General features: G+C 44.3%; 1 long non-coding RNA gene across 1 annotated transcript; it reads left to right on the top strand.

Moving 5' to 3' along the window:
- The first annotated feature begins 512 nt into the window (after window positions 1–512).
- On the top strand, window positions 513–7,572 carry LOC115459002. Its single transcript, XR_003940186.1, has 3 exons — window positions 513–654; window positions 4,458–4,553; window positions 7,452–7,572. It is a non-coding gene; the product is annotated as an uncharacterized LOC115459002 (long non-coding RNA).
- The last annotated feature ends 4,094 nt before the right edge of the window (window positions 7,573–11,666 follow it).

Here is an 11,666-nt window from a genome sequence, read left to right on the forward strand (position 1 = left end):
ATCCTGTGGCCAATCCAGGTCACAAGTACCTGGCAAGATCTCAGAAGATCAAAACAGATTTTATTCTGCTTATCCTAGAATATGCATTGGATTTTCCCAAGTCCATCTTAATAATGGCATATGGATTCTTCTTTTAGGAAAGAGATGTGGTAGCCTGTTAGTCCACTTCTAAAGCCAGTCAATAGAAATAGAATAAAATAAAACAGAGAAATGCTGATCTGACGAAGAAGGGCTACCTTCAAAAGCTAATCAAAAATGTATTACGTTAGTCTAATAAAAAAGGTATCATCTTTATTCTATTTCTATCGACTTCTTTTAGGAAACTATCCAAAACTTTTTAAAACTTTCTAAGCTAACTGCTTTTACCAATTTCTCTAGAAACAAATTCTAGAGTTTAATTACACATTGAGTGAAGAAATATTTTCTCTGATTCTTTTTAAATGTACTACTTTGTAGCTTCATTGCGTGCCCCCTAGTCCTAGTATTTTTGGAAAGAGTAAACAAATGATTCACCTCTACCCATTCCACTCCACTCAGTATAAAGACTTGTATCATATCTCTCTTCAGTTTTTTTCAGTTTGCAAATGAGAACCCTAAATGTGACTTTTCCGTGGAAATCTTGGACAATGACTGTAGAGTATGTTACCTTAAAAAGTAAGTACATCTGTCAGACACTTGTATTGTCCCTACCCTAACCTCTTTCTTGCTTCTGTTTCTTCACCACCCTTTCTCTCCTTTCTTTTCTGCACCTTTATTCCTTCCAATTATCTCTCCTCTCTACTCACCTCTTCTCTCATCTCTCTGCAATCTCCCACTTCAGCCCCCTTATCCAATCCTCAGGTCTGCAGTTATTTCCCCTTTCTCCCAGACCCCACATCAGATCCGAATAACTTCCACTCCTGCACGAATCATTTTTAAAATTATTTGTTTAGTCTATCAAGTGTTGTATGGGAATTATGAACTGTTAAGTCAGTTCTTTTTTTAAAATAATTCTGTCAGAATGCAGGAAAATTTAGTACTGAGGTACCGGTTTTTGGAAATATAAGATTTAAACATCAGGTTGATGCTATTACTGAATGGAATTCTTTACCAAAGTTATGTAACTATGAATAGTTGTATAAGAAATTGAAGACCTTTTGTTAATCCTACTGTTCTGTTCTTTCCTGCTTCTGTGCAACTTCTTGTATTGTAAACTGCCTAGAATATCATGTTGGGATTTGTGTGGTATATAAACTTGGCATTAGATTAGATCTGCCACCATCGGCCCTTTTCTCCCATCCTCAACCCTAGCATCAGACCCTCTACCACCCTATCAAATGCAATCATCAGGTTCCTTTTCTCTCTCCTTCCCTCTATCCAGCATCTCTCCTCTGTTGGCTCAGCATCTCCCCTCTCTGTCCCCCTTTTCTTAACACTCCCTCAGCAGTGAAAAGAACAGTGTTGTGCTGCCAGGTCTCAGGTCTAAATGCACGGCAAGTTTCCTCTCAGGTCCTGCCCACAAGGCAACAGGAAGTACGCATCCATGACCGGTCTTAGCAATTGGGGGGCCCTATGCAGACCACTTCAGAGGGGCCCCTACCCCTGCCAGCGCCCACCACCATAAGCTATTATCAGAGTGTAAAAGGAGGTGCAAAGCTCTCAGAACCCCACCTCTACCCATATTTTGATGTGCATCCATCACATTTCAGTAGAGAGTGGCATACAGCAGCAGCGATTTTCATATCCCATCAGCTGCTGAGCCCAGAGTCTCTTCATTGCTGCATCCTACCCTTGCAGAAACAGGAAGTGGCATCAAAAGGAAATGTAGATGCACATTAAGGTATGGAGTAGGAAGGTGTTCCGAGACAGGAGGACAGAAGTAGCAGAGATGCAAGGCCCCTAGGAGCATGGGGCCCTGTGTGACCACCCCTGTCGCCCCTGACTAAGACCGGCCCTGTATGAGTCAGATGGATCGGGACTCAGAAGAGACTTGTCGTACACTTGAATGAGATATCATGTGGCATGGTACTGTTCTTTCAGCACTGATGCTTTCAGAGCAACAAGGACAGTGTTGCCAGGTGGGGCGGTTTTACCGCCCAATTGGGCGGTTTTTCCGCGCCCCGCCGCGGGAAATTTTTGCCCGCGGTGGGTTGCGGTTTTTGGGCGGTTTTTAAGGCTTCCGGGCGGCTTTTTGGGCGGGCTTTTTGATTTTTTTCGGCCGCGGGGGGCGGGGGTTAGTGACGTTTTTGGGCGGGGTTAGTGACGTTTTGGGCGGGGCCGATGACGTGAGAGGCGGGGCCGATGACGTGGGAGGCGGGGCCGATGACGGGGAGGCGGGGCTGATGACGGGGAGGCGGGCCCGGATGACGTGGGAGGCGGGGCTGATGACGGGGAGGCGGGCCCGATGACGTGGGAGGGCGGGGCCGGTGACGGCGGGGGCGGGGCCGGTGACGCGGGGGTGGGGGTGTCAGGGGCGGGTTTGTGTTTGGGCGGGTTTTGGGCTGGTTTCTGGCCCGGATTGGGCTGGAAAAAAAATTTCTACCTGGCAACCCTGAACAAGGAGGAACTGGGATGGGAGAGACAGACTGCAGAGGAGGGGGAGGGGAGGTTTCCAGTACCATCTCTATGCCGATGACACCCAGCTTTACCTCTCCACTCCTGACATCACAGTTGAAACCCAGGCCAAAGTTTCAGCCTGCCTTTCCGACATCGCTGCCTGGATGTCCAACCGGCATCTGAAACTGAACATGGCAAAGACTGAGCTCCTTATCTTTCCACCCAAACCCTCTTCTCCTCTTCCCCCACTTTCCGTCTCTGTTGACAACACCCTCATCCTCCCCGTCTCTTCAGCACGCAATCTCGGAGTCATCTTCGATTCCTCCCTCTCCTTCTCTGCCCATATCCAACAGACAGCTAAGACCTGTCGCTTCTTCCTCTATAATATTAGCAAAATTCGCCCATTCCTCTCTGAACAGACCACCCGAACCCTCGTCCACTCGCTTGTTACCTCTCTTCTTGACTATTGCAACCTTCTCCTCGCTGGCCTCCCGCTTAGCCACCTATCCCCCCTTCAATCTGTCCAAAATTCCGCCGCACGTCTTATCTATCGCGTGAACCGATACTCTCATATCACCCCTCTCCTCAAGTCGCTTCACTGGCTCCCAATCCACTACCGTATACAGTTCAAGCTTCTCCTATTGACCTTCAAGTGCACTCAATCTGCTGCCCCCCATTACCTCTCTACCCTCCTTTCCCCGTATGTTCCCACCCGTAACCTCCGCTCTCAGGACAAATCACTCCTATCTGTACCCTTCTCCACCACCGCTAACTCCAGACTCCGCCCCTTCTGCCCATCTTCAAGTCCTTACTCAAGGCCCATCTCTTCTCCCTTGCTTTTGGCGCCTAACCACCTTCCCCATTCCTGTTACCTACACTGACTACGTAGTCTGTTACCGTTAGATTGTAAGCTCTCTTGAGCAGGGACTGTCCCTCCCCGTGTTTAAACTTGTACAGTGCTGCGTAACCCTGGCAGCGCTATAGAAATGCTAAGTAGTAGTAGTAGTAGTAGTAGTAAAGGGGGGGGGGATGATTGACCATGGGGAATTAGGGGAGGATTATGGCAAAGAGGTATTCTGTTTTACAATGACTGAGGGGGCAATGCTCCACTTACCTGCCACACCATGCAAATGTGTCCACCCCTTCAGAAAAAAAAATGCAGAACTCAGGGATGTGAATTTGTGACTTAATGAGGAAGGCAGATATGGGCATTGGCAGACTGAGTAGGGATTCGGCTACTAGGCAGCTGGTGGGGCATCTGCAAGTGTGGTTAGATGCCTGGGATTTGAGACAAGTTAGAGTGGGGCAGGGCTTGGAAGGTTTACAGACTCAGAAAAACCTTCCTTGCTTGACAAAATAGTTGGCAGTGGAGGGACTGTGTGTTGCTGACACTGAGGTGATACCAGGATCTGAATAATGTTTTTTTAGTAAGCTGTAAGAGGAAACATTCTCCTCTGTATAGACTCCAGAACAGGCAAAATATTCTTGATAACGACAACTCACTTGTCTCATCTTCAGTCCCAAATTTATCACAGAAATCCAAAATATCAAAACTTATCTTGTCATAATTATTTTAAAATTCATACTTCACATATCTTAAAGCTTGTTGATTATATATTTTGGACTTGAGCCAACATGACATGTTTTGCAAAGCTGCGTCAGGGCCCATAGGAGCCAACTCTGTGGGTGCTGTGGGTGCTTGAGCACCCCCAGTATTGAGCAAATTCCTTGTATGTGTCCAGGGAGGGGTTATTTTCATTAGGCTTAGCACCCCCAATAATTTTGAAAAGTTGGCTCCTATGTCAGGGCCCATCGTTGTTACTGCACAAAACATTCCTAATTTTGGACCCATGTTCTGTCATCAGCGAGGGTTGGTGTGTGTTCTGTGTACAAACCTCAATCTCTGTGTCTTATATTTACAGAACTAAATATGAGATGAAATTATCACTTATAGATGCTCTGCTTTGTTGTTGTGAAATGCGTACGGGAAAATCTTCTATTCTACCATGAGAGAAAATGTGAGTATTGAGCTGTGTATAAAGAAAATAATTCAGAGTATTATTATTATTGCGTTTGTATCCCACATTATCCCACCTTTTTGCAGGCTCAATGTGGCTTACAATTCATCGTGGATACTGGAAATAGAAATACTGGACCCTTGGCAATACCCCTCCCTTCTCTATCACAGGAGCTGCATCTGTGCCTCTCAGGCAGAGTTTAGGAGCTGAAATGGGTGGGTGGGATGGAAATGGGGTTACCAGTGAGGGGGATTAAACCTCAGGGAGCAACACCTGAATGAAGGTTCCTGACACCACAGCCCAAAGGAGGCTAAATCTGACTGAGATGGAAACCCAGGGAAGCAGGAAAAGGACACCAGACCAAAGAATGTGAATTAGTATAACTCCATTACCATATATACAACTAGGTAGTATGTACATGAAAATCTCACAGTCCTGCCTAGTTCTCTCAGATAAATGAAATTAATAAATTCCATAGTGTATCAATATCACACTGACACAAGTGTAGTGACACCAAATCCCCCTAACACAAGACGGTCACTGAAAAACGTAGAGTGTGCATTTCCGTATTACAGTGAGATTTAGTTAGTTCGTTAGTTAAAATATTTAAAAATCACAGTAACCAAATTGCCCAAGGTGGTGTACATGCTTGACATGTTTAGATGACGGAATATTCAATAAGCACTTATCAATAGAAGGCAAACTACGAGAGGGTTGATAGAAGCTAAAACAGGTTAGTGAGGGAGAATCATCAGCTCTCAAAGATTTAAAAATCAGTCACTGATGGCAAGAGGCCTAAGTACAGAAAATTGCAGTAATCCAATACTGTAAGTACCAGAGCCTGCAGAACAGTCCGAAAATTATCTTCAGAGAACCGTTTCTTCAGATTTGAAAGATAACAGAGTCCAAGATTTCTCCGAGGTACTTGCACTCTGTAATTGCTGCACAAGAAAATAAAACTGTATAAAGATGCTGCTGCTTTTGACACTGTTGATCACAGCCTACTCCTTGATACGCTGTCCTCACTTGGATTTCAGGGCTCTGTTCTTTCCTGGTTTTCTTCTTATCTCTCCCAGCGTACCTTTAGTGTATACTCTAGTGGATCCTCCTCTACTTCTATCCCACTGTCAGTTAGTTGGTGTACCTCAGGGATCTGTCCTGGGATCTGTCTTCTTTTCTCCATCTATACTTCTTCCCTTGATACTCTGATCTCATCCCATGGTTTTCAGTATCATCTTTACACTGATGACTCCCAGATATACCCATTCACACCAGAAATCTCAGCCAAAATGCAGGCCAAAGTATCAGCCTGCCTGTCTGACATTACTGCCTGGATGTCTCAGCGCCATCTGAAACTAAACATGACCAAGACTGAGCTTCTTATCTTTTCCCCTACACAAACCTCTCCTCTTCCCCCATTCTCTACTTCTGTGGATAACACTCTCATCCTTCCTGTCTCATCAGCTCCTAACCTTGTGGTCATCTTCGACTCCTCCCTCTCCTTCTCTGCACATATTCAACAGACTGCTAAAACCTGTCGTTTCTTTCTCTATAATATCAGCAAAATTTGCCCTTTCCTTTCTGAGCACACTACCAGAACCCTTATCCACACTCTTATCACCTCTCACTTAAGACTATTGCAACTTGCTTCTCACAGGTCTCCCACTTAGCCATCTCTCTCCTCTTCAATCTGTTCAAAATTCTGCTGCACGACTAATATTCCACCAGTGTCGTTATGCTCATATTAGCCCTCTCCTCAAGTCATTTTACTGGCTTCCTATCCATTTCCGCATACAGTTCAAACTCCTCTTATTGACCTATAAGTGCATTCACTCTGCAGCTCCTCAGTACCTCTCCACTCTCATCTCTCCCTACACTCCTCCCCGGGAACTCCGTTCACTGGGTAAATCTCTCTTATCTGCACCCTTCTCCTCCACTGCTAACTCCAGACTCCGTTCCTTTTATCTTGCTGCACCATAAGCCTGGAATAGACTTCCTGAGCTGGTACATCAAGCTCCATCTCTGACCGTCTTCAAATCTAAGCTAAAAGCCCACCTTTTTGATGCTGCTTTTAACTCCTAACCCTTATTCACTTGTTCAGAACCCTTATTTTATGATCCTCACTTTAATATCCCCTTATCTCTTGTTTCTCCTGTTTGTCTGTCCTAATTAGATTGCAATGGGGACTGTCTCTTCATGTTCAGGTGTACAGCACTGCGTTTGACTAGTAGCGCTTTAGAAATGATATGTAGTAGTAGTAGTAGTAGTTTTTTAAGCAGATAAAGATGATAATGGACTTCCGATCATGGCAATACACAACAGATTGGCATTAAATATTAAATATCGCAGAAATGGCGGAACCATGAGAGACATCTGTTGTGATAACAGACCATCCTTAAAAGGCTCTATAGAATAGAGCAGAACCAACACACTACCCTGAATACCTAAGGAATACAACATGTTAAGCAATATTTATGAAGTCAAAGATGAAATAGGACGATAGCTCTCAACCTGAGTAAGATCCAGAACACTCCTCTTCAATAAAGGATAAACTGAAGCCCTTTTTAGAGTCACAGGACTTATTCATGGGGCAGTCATGGGATCTAATAGGTCATATTTCAAAAATTAATAAGGTTGGGACTCTTCCAAATGTTCTCTACTGTGACTTGAGACTCCTTTGAGGGCTCTTTGCTGGGACTGTAGCCAAGTTTGTTTTAATAACTCCTGTTTTGAGCTCTGTGACTCTACTTAGCTGAGGACATATCAGGAACTCCTTCCACTGTTCTGAGTTTCAGGGTCTAGGTAGGAGTGTTAGTGCTCTATATGATGTTGTGAGGTGGGGGCGAGATATTCCCCCTGGTTCTGCTCATGCTTTTCCACCTCTCTCTCCTCCTCTAGTGAACCGGACCTGTACTTGATTTTGGACCAGCCTCACTGTTGAAATTCAGAAGAGTCTTTCTCCCGCTTGAGGACACCACCCCTGTACCCTCTACTCCCACAGCCCTCCAGGGACTCCCGGTGACATTACTGGAGCTCTGGTTACTTTTTAGTAGAGTAAATAAAATCTTTGCAGCTTCATTCAGTGATTGTCTTATTGTTGTCTATATACAATGAGGTTAATATTTGTAGCAAGTATCTCAGATTGACAGGGCTGAGGGATACCCCAGAGGCTGTACACAAATATTCTCCACCTCATTCTCAATCATCTTCCACCCTTCTTCACAGAGGGGATAGCTGTAGTTATAAACAGAATGAAATAGTTTCAATGGATTGGTGACTCTTGGTCTCCTCTGACAAATATTCTCCAACTCTTTCTCAAGAATCTTCCACCCTTCTTCACAGAGGGGATAACTGTAAAAATCCTCACCCTCCCTTTTATGATGAAACCCTTTGGCCAGTGATTAAGCCCAATATTTCTTCTCTCTCAGACTGTGGGTATGAAACTGGTTTCTACTTTTATTTTACTTCCTAATATATTACAGAGTTTAATGCTTTAGGGTTTAAATTTGCACGCAGCTATGGAACGCGCTTCCGAAGACCATAAAGATAACGCAAGAGGTAACCACCTTTCGAAAACTACTGAAAACTGACTTATTCAAGAAGGCATACAACAAACAACTGTCCTAATTACTAAACAATAAGAATGAAGATTAAGATTGGCCCGACCAATCATGTGACCGAGCAAACTCAATGACCTTAATGAACAAATAGTACCACCTCTAATCCAAGATCGTCTACTATGCAACCACAAAAGGCCGACTAACCTCACCGTCATACATTAATACTCTCACCTGAGCACAATGTTCTCCTCCACCATGTATGTACGCATTTGATTGTAAAACCATGTACTAATATGTACGCAAGATCACTATTCTTTCACCATGTTTGTACGCACTTGATTGCAAAACCATGTGCATATTTGTAGTCCGGAATGGTAATTGCCATTACGGCAAATGTAAGCCACATTGAGCCTGCAAATAGGTGGGAAAATGTGGGATACAAATGCTACAAATAAATAAATAAATTCAAAACCAGGATTGGCCAAACGTCTCCCTCCTGGAACTGGGTAACTTGGCAGCTCTGCATTAGAGGTTCCCTAAAAAGTGTTTCCAGTGGTTTCTGAGGATTCATTTCTCTGCTCTTCAAGGAAACAACTTTATCCCTTGTTCGAAGAAAGCAGCCTACTTCTGTGCAATCTGGAAGACGTTGTAACTGGTTAGGCCACAGGGTCTTTACTTGCCTTCATTTTTTCTTTGTTTCAATGCTTCTTACTGCCATGATCCTGAGGTTTTGGGGTGTCCTTCTCCCTACTCCAAAGAGTACTGTCCAGTGATTACATCTACCTTTGCTTCAGTGCAATGGGGCCGAGAACAGGGTGAGATTGCTGTTGCCCCAACAGTATACCACAAATATCTCTATATATAAAAGGCACCACCAACGTTCTAAATGAAGCCTCCAGCCGGAAGTGTGAAGGGGGAGAGATATCCGGTTTCCCCATGAGTGTCTGCCCCGCCCTCGCTCTCTCTGTAACACAAACAGTGAAGGAAAACACAGCAAAGCACAAAATCAAATCGCTCTCTCTGTAACAGTGAAGGACTCAGAGGGGGGAGGGGAGAGAGGGCAGAAGCCCTCACTATCTCTGTAACATAAACACAGCACAGCAGGAAACTTAACACTGAAGGACTCGACTCCCAGGGGGGAGGGGACAGAGAGGACAGACAGCACAGGGGAAGGAAGAGAGGGCAGAGGGCAGGGACACACACACTCCCACATGCACACAGAAGAAAACCTTGCTAGCCCCCATTTCATTTGCATCAGAAACGGGGCTTTTTTACTAGTCCCCTATAAATTGCAGGGGGAGGATAGAATGACTCAAGTTTTGGGAAAGGAGGAACATTGCCAAGTTTTGTTGCCAGATTGGTAGGGGCTGAGTTAGGTGATGCTGTATGAGGGTTGCACTTTGCCATCAGGGATTTAGGTTGTGATCAGTTGAGATCGGGGTGATTTGCAGAAAGCTGGAAAAATCTATAAACAACCCACAGGAAATTAAACAAAATGAAATATTTTTGCTTGCACACCCCTGTCTCTCAATCCTCTGTGGTTCTAGATTACCCAGTGCTAAATTTTCCCTTTTAGAACTGGTTTGTGGATAAGTCCCTGGATGGATTCTGTCTCTTGTTGCATTAAGGTATTTACACTCAACAGATCCAGCTTTGGCCAAAGCTCTTCATGACAGACTCCTGTGAAAAATGAAGTCATGGGATAGGAGGCAACGCTCACTTATGGATTAAGATCTGGTTAATTAATGGAAAATGAATATAGGGTTAGGTGGCCATTTTTCTTAATTGAGAAGGGTGAATAGTGGAATGCCGCAGGGATCAGTACTGGGACCGGTGCTATTAAACATATTTATAAATGATCTGCAAATCGGAACAAGTGAGGTGATTAGTAAATTTGCAGATGACCAAAACTATTCAAAGTTGTTGAAACACTTGTGGACTGTGAAAAAATTGCAGGAAGACCTTAAGAAATTGGAAGACTAGACAACCAAATGGGAGATGAGATGTATTGTGGAGAAATGCAAAGTGATTCACATTGGGAAGAATAGTCCAAATCATATCTTGGTGACATTCTAGACAATACCCTTCTGTCCAGTGTGTGGCAGTGGACTAAAAAGTAAACAGGATACTAGGAATTATTAGGAAAAGGATAGTAAATAAGACCAAAAATATTATAATGTCTCTGTATCACTCTATGGTGTGACCTCACCTTGAGCATTCAATTCTGGTTGCTATATCAAAAAAAAGTTATAGCAAAATTAGAAAAAGTTCAACGAGCAACCAAAATTGTCCAGGGGATGGAACTCCTCTTAAATGAGGAAACGCTAAAGAAGTTAGGGATCTTCAACTTGGAAAAGAGACAGCTGAGGTCCATCAAGGCCAGTATCCTATTTGCAACAGTAGGAAATCCAGGTCACAAGTACCTGGAAAGATCCCAGATTTTATGCTGCTTATCCGAGAAATAAGCAGTGGATTTTCCCCAATTCCATTTTAATAATGGCTTATAGGAAGCTATCCAAACTTTTAAAACCCTGCTAAGCTAACTGTTTTTAATACATTCTCTGGCAATAAATTCCACACTTTAATTACACATTGAGTGAAGAAATATTTTCTCTGATTTGTTTTAAATTTAATAATTTGTAGCTTCTTTGCGGGCCCTCTAGTCCTGATATTTTTTGGAAAGAGCAAATAAGCAATTCACGTCTGCCCGTTCCACTCCACTTATTATTTTATAGACCTCTATCATGTCTCCCCTCAGCCATCTTTTCTCCAAGCTAAAGAGTCCTAGAGGGGCATTTTCAAAAGAAACGTCCAAGTTGGTATTTGGACGTCTATCAGGCTTATTTTCGAAAGTAATCGCCGGCCATTTTCTGACATAAATCGGGAGATGGCCGGCAATTTCGCAAAAGCGGCGAAATCCGTATAATCGAAAGCTTCTGTTTTGACACCATCGCTGCTTTCCCTTCGCCTCGCCAGTGAAAGTTCAAGGGGGCATGTCGGCGGCAAAGCGAAGGCGGGATATAGGCAGGCATGGGCGTGGCTACCAGATGGCCGGCTTTCGCGGATAATGGAAAAATAAAAAGCGGCGTGAATCAGTATTTCGCCGGGTTTAAGTGGCCGTTTTATTTACACGACCAAGCCTCAAAAAAGTGCCCCAACTGACCAGAGAGACCATCGGAGGGAATGGGGGATGCCTTCCCTGTACTCCCCCAGTGGTCAGCAGCCCCCTCCCACAGTACAAAAATAAAAATAAAAACCTTTTTTGCCAGCCTGTATGCCAGCCTCAAATGCCGTACCCACCTCCATGACAGCAGAATGTCTTCTATCTTCTGACAGCGGCTCTGGGCTGAGTGTGACACCTGTTCTGTTATGTGCACTGCAGAGTCACATCAGCAATGCATTGTGGTGGGTGTAGGTATTGGGCTATGGGATTCCACTAGCTTGTGTTAAATGCTCACAATGTTGGTAGTTGGTAGGCTTTACTCCCATGGTGTTTTTCCCCCTGCTTACTGGGTCAGAGCGTGCCCTGTTTAGTTTCCGGTAGTCCATGAGG

The sequence above is a fragment of the Microcaecilia unicolor genome, unplaced genomic scaffold (assembly GCF_901765095.1).
Source record: "Microcaecilia unicolor unplaced genomic scaffold, aMicUni1.1, whole genome shotgun sequence".
NCBI lineage: Eukaryota > Metazoa > Chordata > Amphibia > Gymnophiona > Siphonopidae > Microcaecilia > Microcaecilia unicolor.